Source organism: Ovis canadensis, chromosome 2 (assembly GCF_042477335.2).
Source record: "Ovis canadensis isolate MfBH-ARS-UI-01 breed Bighorn chromosome 2, ARS-UI_OviCan_v2, whole genome shotgun sequence".
NCBI lineage: Eukaryota > Metazoa > Chordata > Mammalia > Artiodactyla > Bovidae > Ovis > Ovis canadensis.
This window is the reverse complement of record NC_091246.1, coordinates 83,494,459-83,506,971: the sequence shown is the minus strand read 5'-3', so window position 1 is coordinate 83,506,971 and position 12,513 is coordinate 83,494,459.

The following is a 12,513-nucleotide window of genomic DNA, read 5'->3' as shown; positions in this document are numbered from 1 at the left end:
GGGGCCCCATGCCATGTTAAAGGGTCAGGGGGTCCACTAGTACAAAATGAGTAGAAATCTGGGACCCCTGTGGCCAGATCTGATTTCTTGAGAGAAAATATAAACCTACATTCTTATATGGAATCTCCCAATTAAATGTCACCTCATTCAAACACTATAAGGGTTAAACAACACACTTCTGTGGTCCAAGTCTGGCCTAGGTGTTCCGCATTTGCAACCTAGAGTTTTAAGTGACTTGCCCAACTATCACTCAAGTGACTCTAGATATAGGCCAGAACTAGAACCTAGAGTCTCTGACTCCTTATCCAGTGAGACCTGACTTGCATTTCAGTGATCCTATAAACCACTGAATAACTTTCAAGAGGGATTTATAGACTATATACCCTATGAAGCAGGAACTTTGCTATTTTTAGTATTATGGTTCTTTACACTAGCATTTTCTCCTACAACAGAAAAGAAAAACTCATTTACAAAGTTGACATACAGAGGAGGAAAAGATAAAGGTTTCAGCGATTATAGGCAATCTATAACTTCAAGAAAATGTTGGTCCTCTGGCAGGTTGGAAAGGACTGAGGAAAATTTGTTTTAAACAAAGAGATGGATGGAACTCTAAGAAAGATTTTAAAACATTTAAAACCTCCTATGTTGAGGGTGGCCCATAGCAGGGTAGGAAAGCATTCAAGTTGAAAGAAACCTCTTAGGAGTGATCTGGCTTTAATGGATTTCTATTTCATATGATCCTGAGGCCAGTCTGTCCTTGTCGTAGCTGTTCTTTACCTCTGCTCTTAAGCAACGTTGTGCCTGGAGGGAGGTTAAGTATTCATAAAGTAGATTTGTTCATGGATGTGTGTGTGTTAGTCACTCAGTCATGTCTGACTCTTTCTGACCCCATGGACTGTAGCCCACCAGGCTCCTCTGTCCATGGGATTGTCCGGACAAGAATAGTGGAGTGAGTTGTCATTTCCTTCTCCAGGGGATCTTCCCAGCAGAAGGATTGAACCCAGGTCTCCCACATTGCAGGCAGATTCTTGACCATCTAAGCCACCAGGGAATCCCTGGTGTTCATGGATTAACTGACGTATGTTGAGTATGTACCATGTCCAAGACCAAAATCTCAAATATCTGACTCATCTTCCTTTTACCACTTATGTTGTTATCATTATTTAGTTGCACAGTCTTGTCTGACTCTTTGGCAGCCCTGCGGATATAGCCTACCAGGCTCCTCTGTCCATGGGATTTCCCAGGCAAGAATATTGGAATGGGTTGCCATTTCCTTCTCCAAAGGATCTTCCCAACCCATGGATCAAACCTGTGTCTCCTGCACATTTCCTGCATTGCAGGTGAATTCTTTACTGGCTGAGCCACCAGGGAAGCCCAATTACACTATTAATCATTTATTAAACAAACAATGTGGTCTTTTCCCTTAAACAGAAAAAAAATAAAACCTTAACTAGCCTTACGTTGGGATAAAGCTTACATCAATGAATTAAGCAGTCCTTGCCCTTAAGTTTCCATGGATCATTAATACATAAGAACTAATTTTAATAAAAATATTGGAAGCGTTTTGTTGAATGCAAAGGAAAATTAATTTTCCTTGAGTCAGCTGGGAGATCTGAAAAGAGCCTCACCCTGGATGTGATATTGGGTTGAGCCTTAAGGAATGAGCAGGAGTTTTCAAGGCCAAAAGGGAGAGGAAGGTCATTCTGGGCAGAGGAAGCAGTTGGAAGAAAGGCAGTCCCACGGTGTGTTCAGCATTTGCGGAAGAGCAAGTGGTTCAGGAGAGCTAAAGCCAAGGACACATGAGAAGAATGGCAGGAAAATCTGACTGGGCTCAGTTTTAACTAAAATAATTATACAGGAGTGAGTATAACCTCTTAAGCTGAAGGTGAGGGGCACTGCCCAAGATTTTAGAGATGGAGAGTGTCCGATCTGTTCTAAGTTAGAGAAAGATCGTCTTGCCTTCAAAAGGCTGGTGAGTGAAAGTACTGAGAGTAAGACAGTCAATTTGGAAGCTGTCCAAACTCTTCAGGCAAAAGATGGTGACATGCAGTCAGCCCTCTGTATCCAGAGATTATATTTGAAATACGAAATTCCATAAAGTTTCAAAATGCAAATCTTGAATTTGCCAGCAACAATTTACACAGCTTTACTTTGTATTTACAACTATTTACGTAACATTTACATTTTATTAGGTATAAGTAATCTAGAGACGATCTAAAGTATATGTGAGGATCTGTGTAGGTTATATGCAAATACTACGTCATTTTATATAAAGGTCTTGAGCATCCATGGAGCTTGGTATTCTGGCAGAGGCCAGGGGCTGCAACCAATCCCCTACAGGTACGGAGGGACCTCTGTACTGAATTAGACAGTAGCAGCTGAGATGAAAAGGGAAAGCCAGATCTGAAAATACCTTTTTTGAGGTAGAAACAATAGAACTTGGTGACCAGTTGAGTAAGGAAAATAGGAGGATTAAAGATTGAATCTAAAATCTTGAGTGCCTGGGTGGAAGAACATGTCATTTACCAAAACAAAAGGGAAAGCAGGGTTTCTGGAGGGTAGATTTTGGAGAAGGAAGAGGGGCAGCTGGTAGATGAGCTCTGGCTTGGAGATGTTAAGGCTGAAGTGTCCCTTGTAGATTCTAGTAGGTGAAATGGGACTCAAGGGACTCAAGCAAAAATTACAAACCATGATCTTGACCCATGTAGAAATGCTCTGGAAATAACCTTTAAACGATATGAATGGAAACTATTGGGTTAGCTAAAAAGTTTGTTTGGGTTTTTCTGTAACATCTTATGGAAAAACCTGAATGAATTTCTTGGCCAGCCCAGCACATACTGAGAACCCTAAAGGATGACAATTAAATAATTTGAAAACTAGTAGTAAACAAATGTACAAAGCAGCACTTCAATCAGATTCCATGTCCTTTTTTATACAATAAAACTGGGAAATTATTAAAAGAGCACCAGCCTTGGAATTATGCAGACATAGGTCTGAATACTAATCATGCTATTTACTAGATGTTTGACTTTGGACAAGTTATTATGCAATCCCTGTTAGCAAGACACTTAGGTGTTTTGAAGCAGATGCTCTTCTATGGACTGGAAATACAAAGATAAATAAAGGCCCTCAGAAAACTTAAGTTTCCTTTTCTATAAAACAAGAAGATTATAAGGAGTACATTTCAAGCAGGCTTCCCAGGTGGTTCAATGGTAAAGAATCTGCCTGCCAAAGGAGGAGGAGGAAATGGCAACTCACTCCAGTTTTCTTGCCTGGGGAATCCCATAGACAGAGAAGCCTGGTGGGGCTACAAGTTCATGGAGTTGCTTAAGAGTCAGACACAACTTAGCAACTAAATCAACAACAGCAAAATATTCCAAGCACCCAGCACAGCCTAGAGAGTACTAAGACCTGTCACCTTACTATGTGCCAAGTACTTGCTATTCATTGGCTCATTTAATTCTTACATCAAAACTATGAGACAGACATTAATGTTGGTCCATTATACAGTTGGGAAAACTGAGCTTCGGTATGTCTTAGTTTCATAGGGAACATATTAAGAGTCATCTGATTCCCAAAATGCTGCACTTCATCTTCTTTCCTTTGCCAAAACCAAGTGAGTAGGTGTAGCCAAGAATCGGAGAAGGCAATGGCACCCCACTCCAGTACTCTTGCTTGGAAAATCCCATGGACGGAGGAGCCTGGTAGGCTGCAGTCCATGGGGTCGCGAAGAGTCGGACACAACTGAGCGACTTCACTTTCACTTCTCACTTTCATGCATTGGAGAAGGAACTGGCAACCCACTCCAGTGTTCTTGCCTGGAGAATCCCAGGGATGGGGGAACCTGGTGGGCTGCCGTCCATGGGGTCGCACAGAGTCGGACACGACTGAAGCGACTTAGCAGCAGCAGCAGCAGCCAAGAATACCTTCTCTATCTCTCTCTCACGTGTGTTTGTGTGCATGTATGCACACTTAGCCATGTCCGACTCTTCATGACCCCATGTACTGTACCCTGCCAGGCTCCTCTATCCATGGGATTCTCCAGGCAAGAATTTTGGAGTGGGTTGACATTTCCTTCTCCAAAAGGGTCTTCCCAACCCAGGGACCACACTCATATCTCTTGTCTCCTGCATTGGCAGGCAGTTTCTTTACCACTGAGCCACCTGGGAAGCCCCACCTTCTCTCTCAGTTCCCTGAAAATATGAGTAAGTGAACTAGAAGTTATCATCCAAGGAAGTACCAATTAAGTTGAGATAAGTGTTTCATATTAACAGGAGGATAATTAAAATTCAAGCTAGTCAAGATAGTGCTGGTATGAATTTCTTTAACTGATATTCAGAATAACTGAACTAAAGATGATTCCCTACAAATGCTCTCCATCAGTCTGTAGATGGCCGAGGTTACACAGTCACACATGGTGGTCCTGGCTGCTGCTACAACCTCTTTCCTACTGCAAATCATTTTTGGAAGTAAATGGAGAAAGATATGTCGTGAGTCCATAATTTAATATTAAAAGTATTTTGGAAGTAATTTTCACTGTTAAATAATGAAATACAACTGCTTAATAGTCATTCTGGAGTGAGAACCTTCATTCTATGACCTTTTAATGTCTTCTGCTTTGCTATCACTCTTAAATCTTCATTCTCATTACCATCACACTGGCTTGGTTTAGGCTTTCTTCATTTCCCTCCTGGATAGCACTCAACCCCTTGAGCTCTCTCTGTGGAACATGCTATCACAATTGCGCCAAATCTTCATCCTGTTCAGTAGTTCCCTTTCTCCTAAGAAGCCTACCCACATTCATGCATGAATACAGGTTGCTTACAACAGTTTGACCTTCATTCCCATTGCACAGAACATCTTAGGTTCCACAGGTAGCATGCTATTTCACACCTCTGGTCCTTGGCAGTTGGCAGCCTCTCTGTATGACATGCCTTACCCTAAGTTTATCTGATAAACTCCAACTCATCTTTAAACACACAGCTCAAGAGTCATCTCCTCTGAGAAACCCATCATTACCTTTCCATGCTCTAGTCTTTATATCCCATATGATTCTGTTTATTAAGAAATCTGTCACACTAAATGACTTATATTTGTTTACATGTTTATTTCTCCAAGTAAATGCTAAGCTCTGGGAAGAATGTATATCATCCTCTACATTTTTGAATCTCCATACGGGAGAACCCCAGCGTATACCGTAGGGGCTCAGTAAATAGAACCGATTCCAGTTGTCATTATCATGGGCATCATTTTATGGTTAGTGGATGCCCACAGGAGTGTAACTTGGTAGGTGATACATTCAGTGTTTAGAGAGGTTGACAGAAAGATACCCAAACTCCTTGCTGTTTCTGATGAAAAGAAATGGGGGTCTCTCTAAAATAGGAAGGAAAGAAGAAAAGCTAGAGGAGCCTGAAATGTGTTCATTTTGTCACTTTTGGATGCCAGAGTTTGGGATTTTAGTGCAGGCCAAGCCACTTATCTTAGAAGGTTTTGACAAATTTTCTGGGAAAAAATAAAAGAAATGAATAAAACAAAAATCTGTGGTCAGAAGGTTACAGAAAGGAATGGCACACATTTCTGCTGGGGAATAGGAAGTGGTCTTGTCTCCCGCAGCAGGACTGTCTAATAAATCTGGAGAGTTTTATTGACTTCATAGGCGCAAAAATAACCACCCGGAGAAGACATCGGGTTTCACTTATTTTTTTGGAAAGTAATTTTTCACAGACGCGAGGTTAAAAGAAAGTGGTTGCACGGGCTTCGGCTGTGGTGGTGTGTCTTCTGGTATGCGTAATGCAACTGGATCTCAATTCTGGGATGATGCCCAGTTTCAGAGGTCTAAAAACCTCTGTTGAAAACCATGAGGACAGAGTGTTGCCAAAGTTTTATGTATGCAACTGTAGATCGGTTGTCTTAGTGCAAGGAGAGACTTTGATCAAGAGCGTCTGGAGGGAGGGGTTTCATTAAATGCTGTTTTCAACCCTTAATTCTACAGCTTTTATGTCTGCTTGTTCCTAAGTCTAGCACAGACCCCAAATGGCCCTGACACAGAGAAGCCCCTCCCCAAACCCACGTCTGGCTCTCCCACAACAGCAGTGAGGGGCATGGAAGGCATTCTTGGGTAGAAAAGATACACAGTTTGGAAGGTTTTGCTCCTTATTCCCTGGATTTCAGTCTTGTGTTGGACCATTCAAAGGGGAAAACGTTCTCCCCCTCTAGCCTCATGTCTGTGATTCATTAGGAAACTTCCCCTACACAAAGACAAACTTTCCTAAGAAAATGCTTGATAAGACTGTACATTTGTTGACTGAGTTCTTCCTTTTAAAAACATCTGGCCAAGAAGGGAAACTTCAGCCAAACATAGAAGGTTTAAGTGTCCCTTTCTGAACTCGTTTCTATTGTCCTCGCAGTCATGGAAGAGATGGCAACTTGGTAATATTTTTAACCAACCTTCATGATCATTTCTTATGGTGAACCTGCAGGGACCTTCTCCCACAAGGCAAGTAAAACCATTTTTTCCATACATTGGCATTTCTTCTATGAATCAATAGGGATGCAGATAGAGGAGATGTGATCTTAGCTGGTTGGTTCATGAGTGAAACCACCTGGTGTGCGGGAGGCCAATCATTCTCAGCGCCTCCAGCAGTCTCCATGAAAGTGGACCAGGTCTTAGAATAGGATCATTGGATTAGAACTTGGGAAATAAAATTTAACACTACTCCATCTGAAAGAGTGACCTTGTGTGAAAGACTAACAAATAAATGGGTGGTTTCAAACTGTATGTTTTAGTAGCAGAATCCATTTTCAAAGGAAAATCATATATAATAAATTAGTAAACATTTATTGAGTCTTTGGGATGTGCAGGGCACTGGGCTGACCCAGGGATCAAACCCAAGTCTCCTGCATTGCAGGCAAATTCTTTACTGTCTAAGCCACCAGGGAAGCCTTTTACATGCATCGGTTCAGTTCAGTCATTCAGTCGTGTCCAACTCTTTGCGACCCCATGAATGCAGCACGCCAGGCCTCCCTGTCCATCACCAACTCCCGGAGTTCACTCAGACTCACGTGCATCGAGTCAATGATGCCATCCAGTCATCTCATCCTCTGTCGTCCCCTTCTCCTCCTGCCCCCAATCCCTCCCAGCATCAAAGTCTTTTCCAATGAGTCAACTCTTCGCATGAGGTGGCCAAAGTACTGGAGTTTCAGCTTTAGCATCATTCCTTCCAAAGAAATCCCAGGGTTGATCTCCTTCAGAATGGACTGGTTGGATCTCCTTGCAGTCCAAGGGACTCTCAAGAGTCTTCTCCAACACCACAGTTCAAAAGCATCAATTCTTCGGCGCTCAGCCTCCTTCACAGCCCAACTTTTGCATCCATACAGGACCACATTCATAGTATTATTTTATTTGAAATTCACTACTCTCAACATTCTCTACTCTCATGTCTATTTTATAGATGAGGAAAGGAAGGGATTGGCTTGCTCCAGATAACATGCTGTATAACCAACCATATGAAGCAGATCAAAGTGGGGCTCCTGTGGAATTAGGGTTAGAATACCACGAACCTTTAAGACCTTCCACCTTACTCCTCTGTCAACTTGTGTCTCCCGGAAGCAACATCAAGGCTTTGTAGAGCTAGAGTTTCAAAATCTGTTGACTGGATAAATCCTGACGTTTCCTCCCAGTCTAGTGCCCAGTGGTCCTAATTCTGGACACATAAACCATAGTAATCCTCAAAATGAGCTCCTTTAGATTGGATGTTGGCAAATGGAGCTCTTCTTAAATGGGCTGACTCAGAGTCACTTAACACATACCTTTAAAGAATAGATTCTTCAAATGACTTTGCTCCACTAAACATTGGAGTGAATTCCAGGAATTGTGCAGAGGTAAGTATTCTGATACTATAAGATTAAATGTGCTGTTTACATTAAAACAGTTCTGCCCAAGTCAAGACTGCTCTTTATATTTCTTTCATGATTAAGTTATTAAGTATTATAGAACTAACACATTTCCTTATATATTCACTGTGAATCATCTCTAATCCAGCTAGGCACAAGGATCAGGTGTTAGAATTTTTGCTTCTCATCTTAGCTAGATGTCTGTCTGGGTATTGGCTCACTGAGAGCAGAGGGCTCATCAAGGAAAGGGGGAGACTTTTGATGTCTTTGTTAGCGGTTCACAAAGGGAGAAAACTCCGCAGGCTGAATCTCTTAACTCCTAACTCACATCAGACATCCCTAAATTGCCCGATTTTAGTGTTGCTAAGGGAGGGGGGGCAGGCTCCTCCTTACAGTGTAGTTTGGGGTGTAAATTGGTATAAAATTATTGGAGGGCAATTTGGCAATAGCTATTAAAAATGAAGTGCTCATACCCTTTGACCTGATAATAATTCACCCTCTGGGAATTCATCATAGAGAAACACTCCTACAACTGCTCAAAGATGTAAGTGTAAAATGATGTTTGCAAGAATCTGTGTTACAGAGAAAACTGGAAAGGGCCCAAATGTGCATTAACAGGCAATTGGTTAAGGAAAGTTTGGTTCAGCCGCACAATACAATACCATGGAGCCATTAAAAGGAAGATTAAAAGGAAGATCACTCTTTGCAGACTAGCAGGGAAATATGTCTAAGACATATTGCTAGGTGGAAAATAGCATGCTTCAAAGTTGAGAATATAATCCCAGTTTTGTAAAATAATAAATAAAATGTTAATATATGCCTTGAAAAAAATGTTAACTGGTTTTCTCAGCTGTGTGGGATTAGGAAAGATTTTCACTTTCTGTGCTATATATTACAATGTTTCAAGTTATTTATGGATGTATATTATATACATGCTGTTACTTTTGTAATCAGAAAAAAAAGTAAATGTTTCTGTGGCTTGGTCTCTTGAGCCAAGAGAGCCTGTTGAGAAAGTGTGGAAGCCTAGTCCACATCCTTCAACTTGAACAGAAAACAAAACTTAGCTGATGTTGGAACAGTGATGCAGCTTAACCAAAAGGAGGACCACGCATGGAAAATCTTCTGGCCTTTAGAGTCTGTAAGCCATTGCAATAATTAGCCCACAGTGGAGGGTTATTTCACGAAGGAGTTAAAGAGAATAAGCTTAAATGGTAGTCGGATTTTGAACCACTACTGTGGCTGAGAGGACAAGTGAGGACCAGAGGCTCAAACCAAGAGGCTTCAGGGTCAATAGTGACTTGCCAGAGGTAAAGAATAGCCATAGAAGATGAAGAGGACTTTGTGTTTAATTTTCACACTCATATCAAGTGAAGATTTGATGCTATTTGTAAGGACAGGGGAAGGGTCTACAGCTTATTGATTAAGGGGACTCAACAAAAAAGAATGCAAAATTACAAATACAAAGTTAAGTACAGGGTTTTGGAGCAGGGCGGGGGCGGGCTGAGAAAGAGGGGTTCCCTGGTGGCTCAGTTAGTAAAGAATCCACCCCCCAGTGCAGGTGACCCAGGTTCAAGACCCTGGATCAGGAAGATCCCCTAGAGGAGGAAATGACAATCCATTCCAGTATCCCTGCCTGGAAAATTCCATGGCCAGAGGAGCCTGGTGGGCTACAGTGCAGGAACTGGACACAACTTAGCGACTGAATCACCACCACCTGAGAAAGAGGGACCCCTAAGCTATTCTTCACCCGTTTCTCAGCAGTTGGGTCTGCTCTGGCTTAGAGTTTTTAAACTAAGGTAACGTGAAGAGTGATACATACTTCCTTTTCTTTAAGAATTATCCTACCAGAGAAGTATTTCCATTTCATACCTGGTGAAAGCCTAGAGGTGGCACCTGAGCCCTGGGAGACTGTGCTCCCAGGTTTTTGGTATATTTGCATTTCTGGGGATGGAGAAGCTCTGGAGAAGCTCTGTTTGTTGACTATGGCAGATACCCAGTTCTTGATGCTCATAAAATTGTGGCAGTCAGAGTTGGAAAAGTCCTATTAGGTCATCAATTTAGACTCGTGTCCAAGGCAGGATGATTCCCTATTGTAGTTGGTCCAAGCCTTCCTCCAGGCAGTTTGGAAATATCTCGAGGGCCTAACTCTTCTGAAGGCTGTTCCTCTTCTGGTTCCTGGGAAAACGCTGAGGCATTTGATGGGGGCGGCAGGGGTGGGGTGGGAGGGCGGGCGGGAGGAAAGCATTTTAGAGCCACACAACTACTTAATTATATCCATTCACCTAGATTCCTATCGATGTTTTCCACAGGAAGAAAACAATTCCGTGTAAAGAAACTCTAGTATCTCTGGCATAAAGTTGCCATCAGGGAACAAATCACTGATTTTTTCTGGTTCCTTGTATTTCAACTTCGGTGGTGAGTTTCTTTTTAGCTTTAGGAAAAGAGCAAACTTGTTTGAATTCTCCATAGCCAGGGTTATCAAGAATGAGTAATATTTAATTATTTAGCAGCTTTCTAAACACTTATTTTGAGACTGTTTACTTCTGTTTTTGCTCAGCTTGATGTGTTCCCCATTTTTATTTTAGGCTTCCAGGAGGCTATAAAAATGGGGAGTCTGAAAGCTACAGTTTTAATTTCCCCATGGTTCCTTGTAATTCTAAGCTGATAATGAACCTAATCACCTCCAAAATTTTGGTAGCTATTTTTTTTAATGTATTTTGTAGAAGTATAGTTGATTCACAACATTGTGTTAATTTCTGCTGTTCAGCAAGGTGATTCAGATGACACGCATATACCCACACATTCTTTTCATATTCTTGTCCATTACAGTTTATCACAGAGTATTGAATATAGTTCCCTGAGTATACAATAGGATCGTGTTTATCCATTCTATAAATAGCAGTTTGTGTCTACTAACTCCCAAATCCCAATCCATCTCTCCCCATTAGTGGCTACATTTTTGTACAGAAGGAGAATTATCCTAGAAGAGTGGGCTTGAATTGTTATTGACTGATTAATGTATATGTCCTCAGTATAATCTCTTATTCCCTATGTGGTTGTGGTTGTGGGTTTTTTGACTTGAAAATACTCAAAGTCTCTTTTTGATAAGTAATGCTACTAGCAAATATAAAATACTCAGAATAATGTATTAGTTGGATACTTGCATTTGAAAGTTTGTCTTTTTAAATCAACACAAGCAGGCATTTGTTTATTGATGCTAGTGACATCAGTATTAGAACTTTTATCAACATGCAACATTCACCAACCTTTTTTTCTTAGAATTCCTAAAGATGGGCTCCCAGTTAATCAGCTATTAAAATACTATCTGTTAAAGCTGAGTTAAACTTAGCTGAGTTTAATTAAATTTTAAAAGTTGACTGGGAATTCATCCAAAATGTGCTCATCAAAAGACAAAGGTATTTGAAAGTAGAGGTAAGAGATAGGATTATGGGAGAAAATTAATTTTAAACCTCTTGAACTGGAAAAATGGTTTAGTGATAGAAAAGCTGAAGATGAAAAGATTTTACTTTAAAAATAGTTCAGTACTGTATATATGTCCCTAGGATTTTCTGCGGCACGCTCCTTTCAGAAATGTGCTTGCCCACATTAAAAAATTACTAAGGATGATACAAAGTGAAAATTGCTGAAATGTACAAATTACGAAAGGTACAACATCGTTTGGAAATAACTATATTTTCCCAACCTAAAAACTCCAAAAGATTTTTTTATGATCTGTGAATGTACTTAAATGTAATCTCATAGACAAGTTAAAGTATTTTAGCTGTGCATTAAACAAATTCTCTTTAGGAAGAATAATGAAATTACATGAATTTAGCACTGTCTGGAAAAATATGGACTACAAAATGAAAAGTTAATCCTGCTGGTAATCTCATTAATGTGGGTTACACTGAACTCCTTACAGGCAAATAAATTGTTAGCTCTTACATAGATGGATATCTGTCCTGAGTAGAATGTTTGAGACATGTTTGGCTCAGTAATTATCAGTGGAACAAATAAGCATGCTTTGTTCAGATAGATCTCAGATTGTTCACTGTTTGACATATAGTTATGTTTGATTTAAATAATAATGAAATGACAGCAATTTTATGTATTTACAATCCTATCTGTGCTCTGAAAATTAACATGTCTATATTGGTCAAGCCAACTCATTAGAAAAGATCCTGATGCTGGGAAAGATTGAGGGCAGGAAGAGAAGGGGGCAACAGAGGATGAGATGGTTGGATGACATCATTGACTCAATGGACATGAGTTTGAGCAAACTCTGGGAGATAGTGAGGAACAGGGAAGCCTGGAATGCTGCAGTTCATGGGGTCACAAAGAATCAGACACAACTGAGTAACTGAACAACAACTGGTTAAGAACTTGGTTTAGAAAGAAAAGAAATTAATTTGTTCATAGAATTTTAAAAATTCAATAGTAGAATAGATTCAGCTTCTCAAATAACACTGTCTGGATTCTGACTCTCTTCTTTCTGTTTCTGCATCCCGATTTTACCACTTTCTATGCTGTTCTCCTTCTTTGGCAAGTATTCTGGCAAAGACTGAACCACTTAGCAACCTTTAGTAGGAGTATATTTCTTTTACAATAGGAGCTGACCTC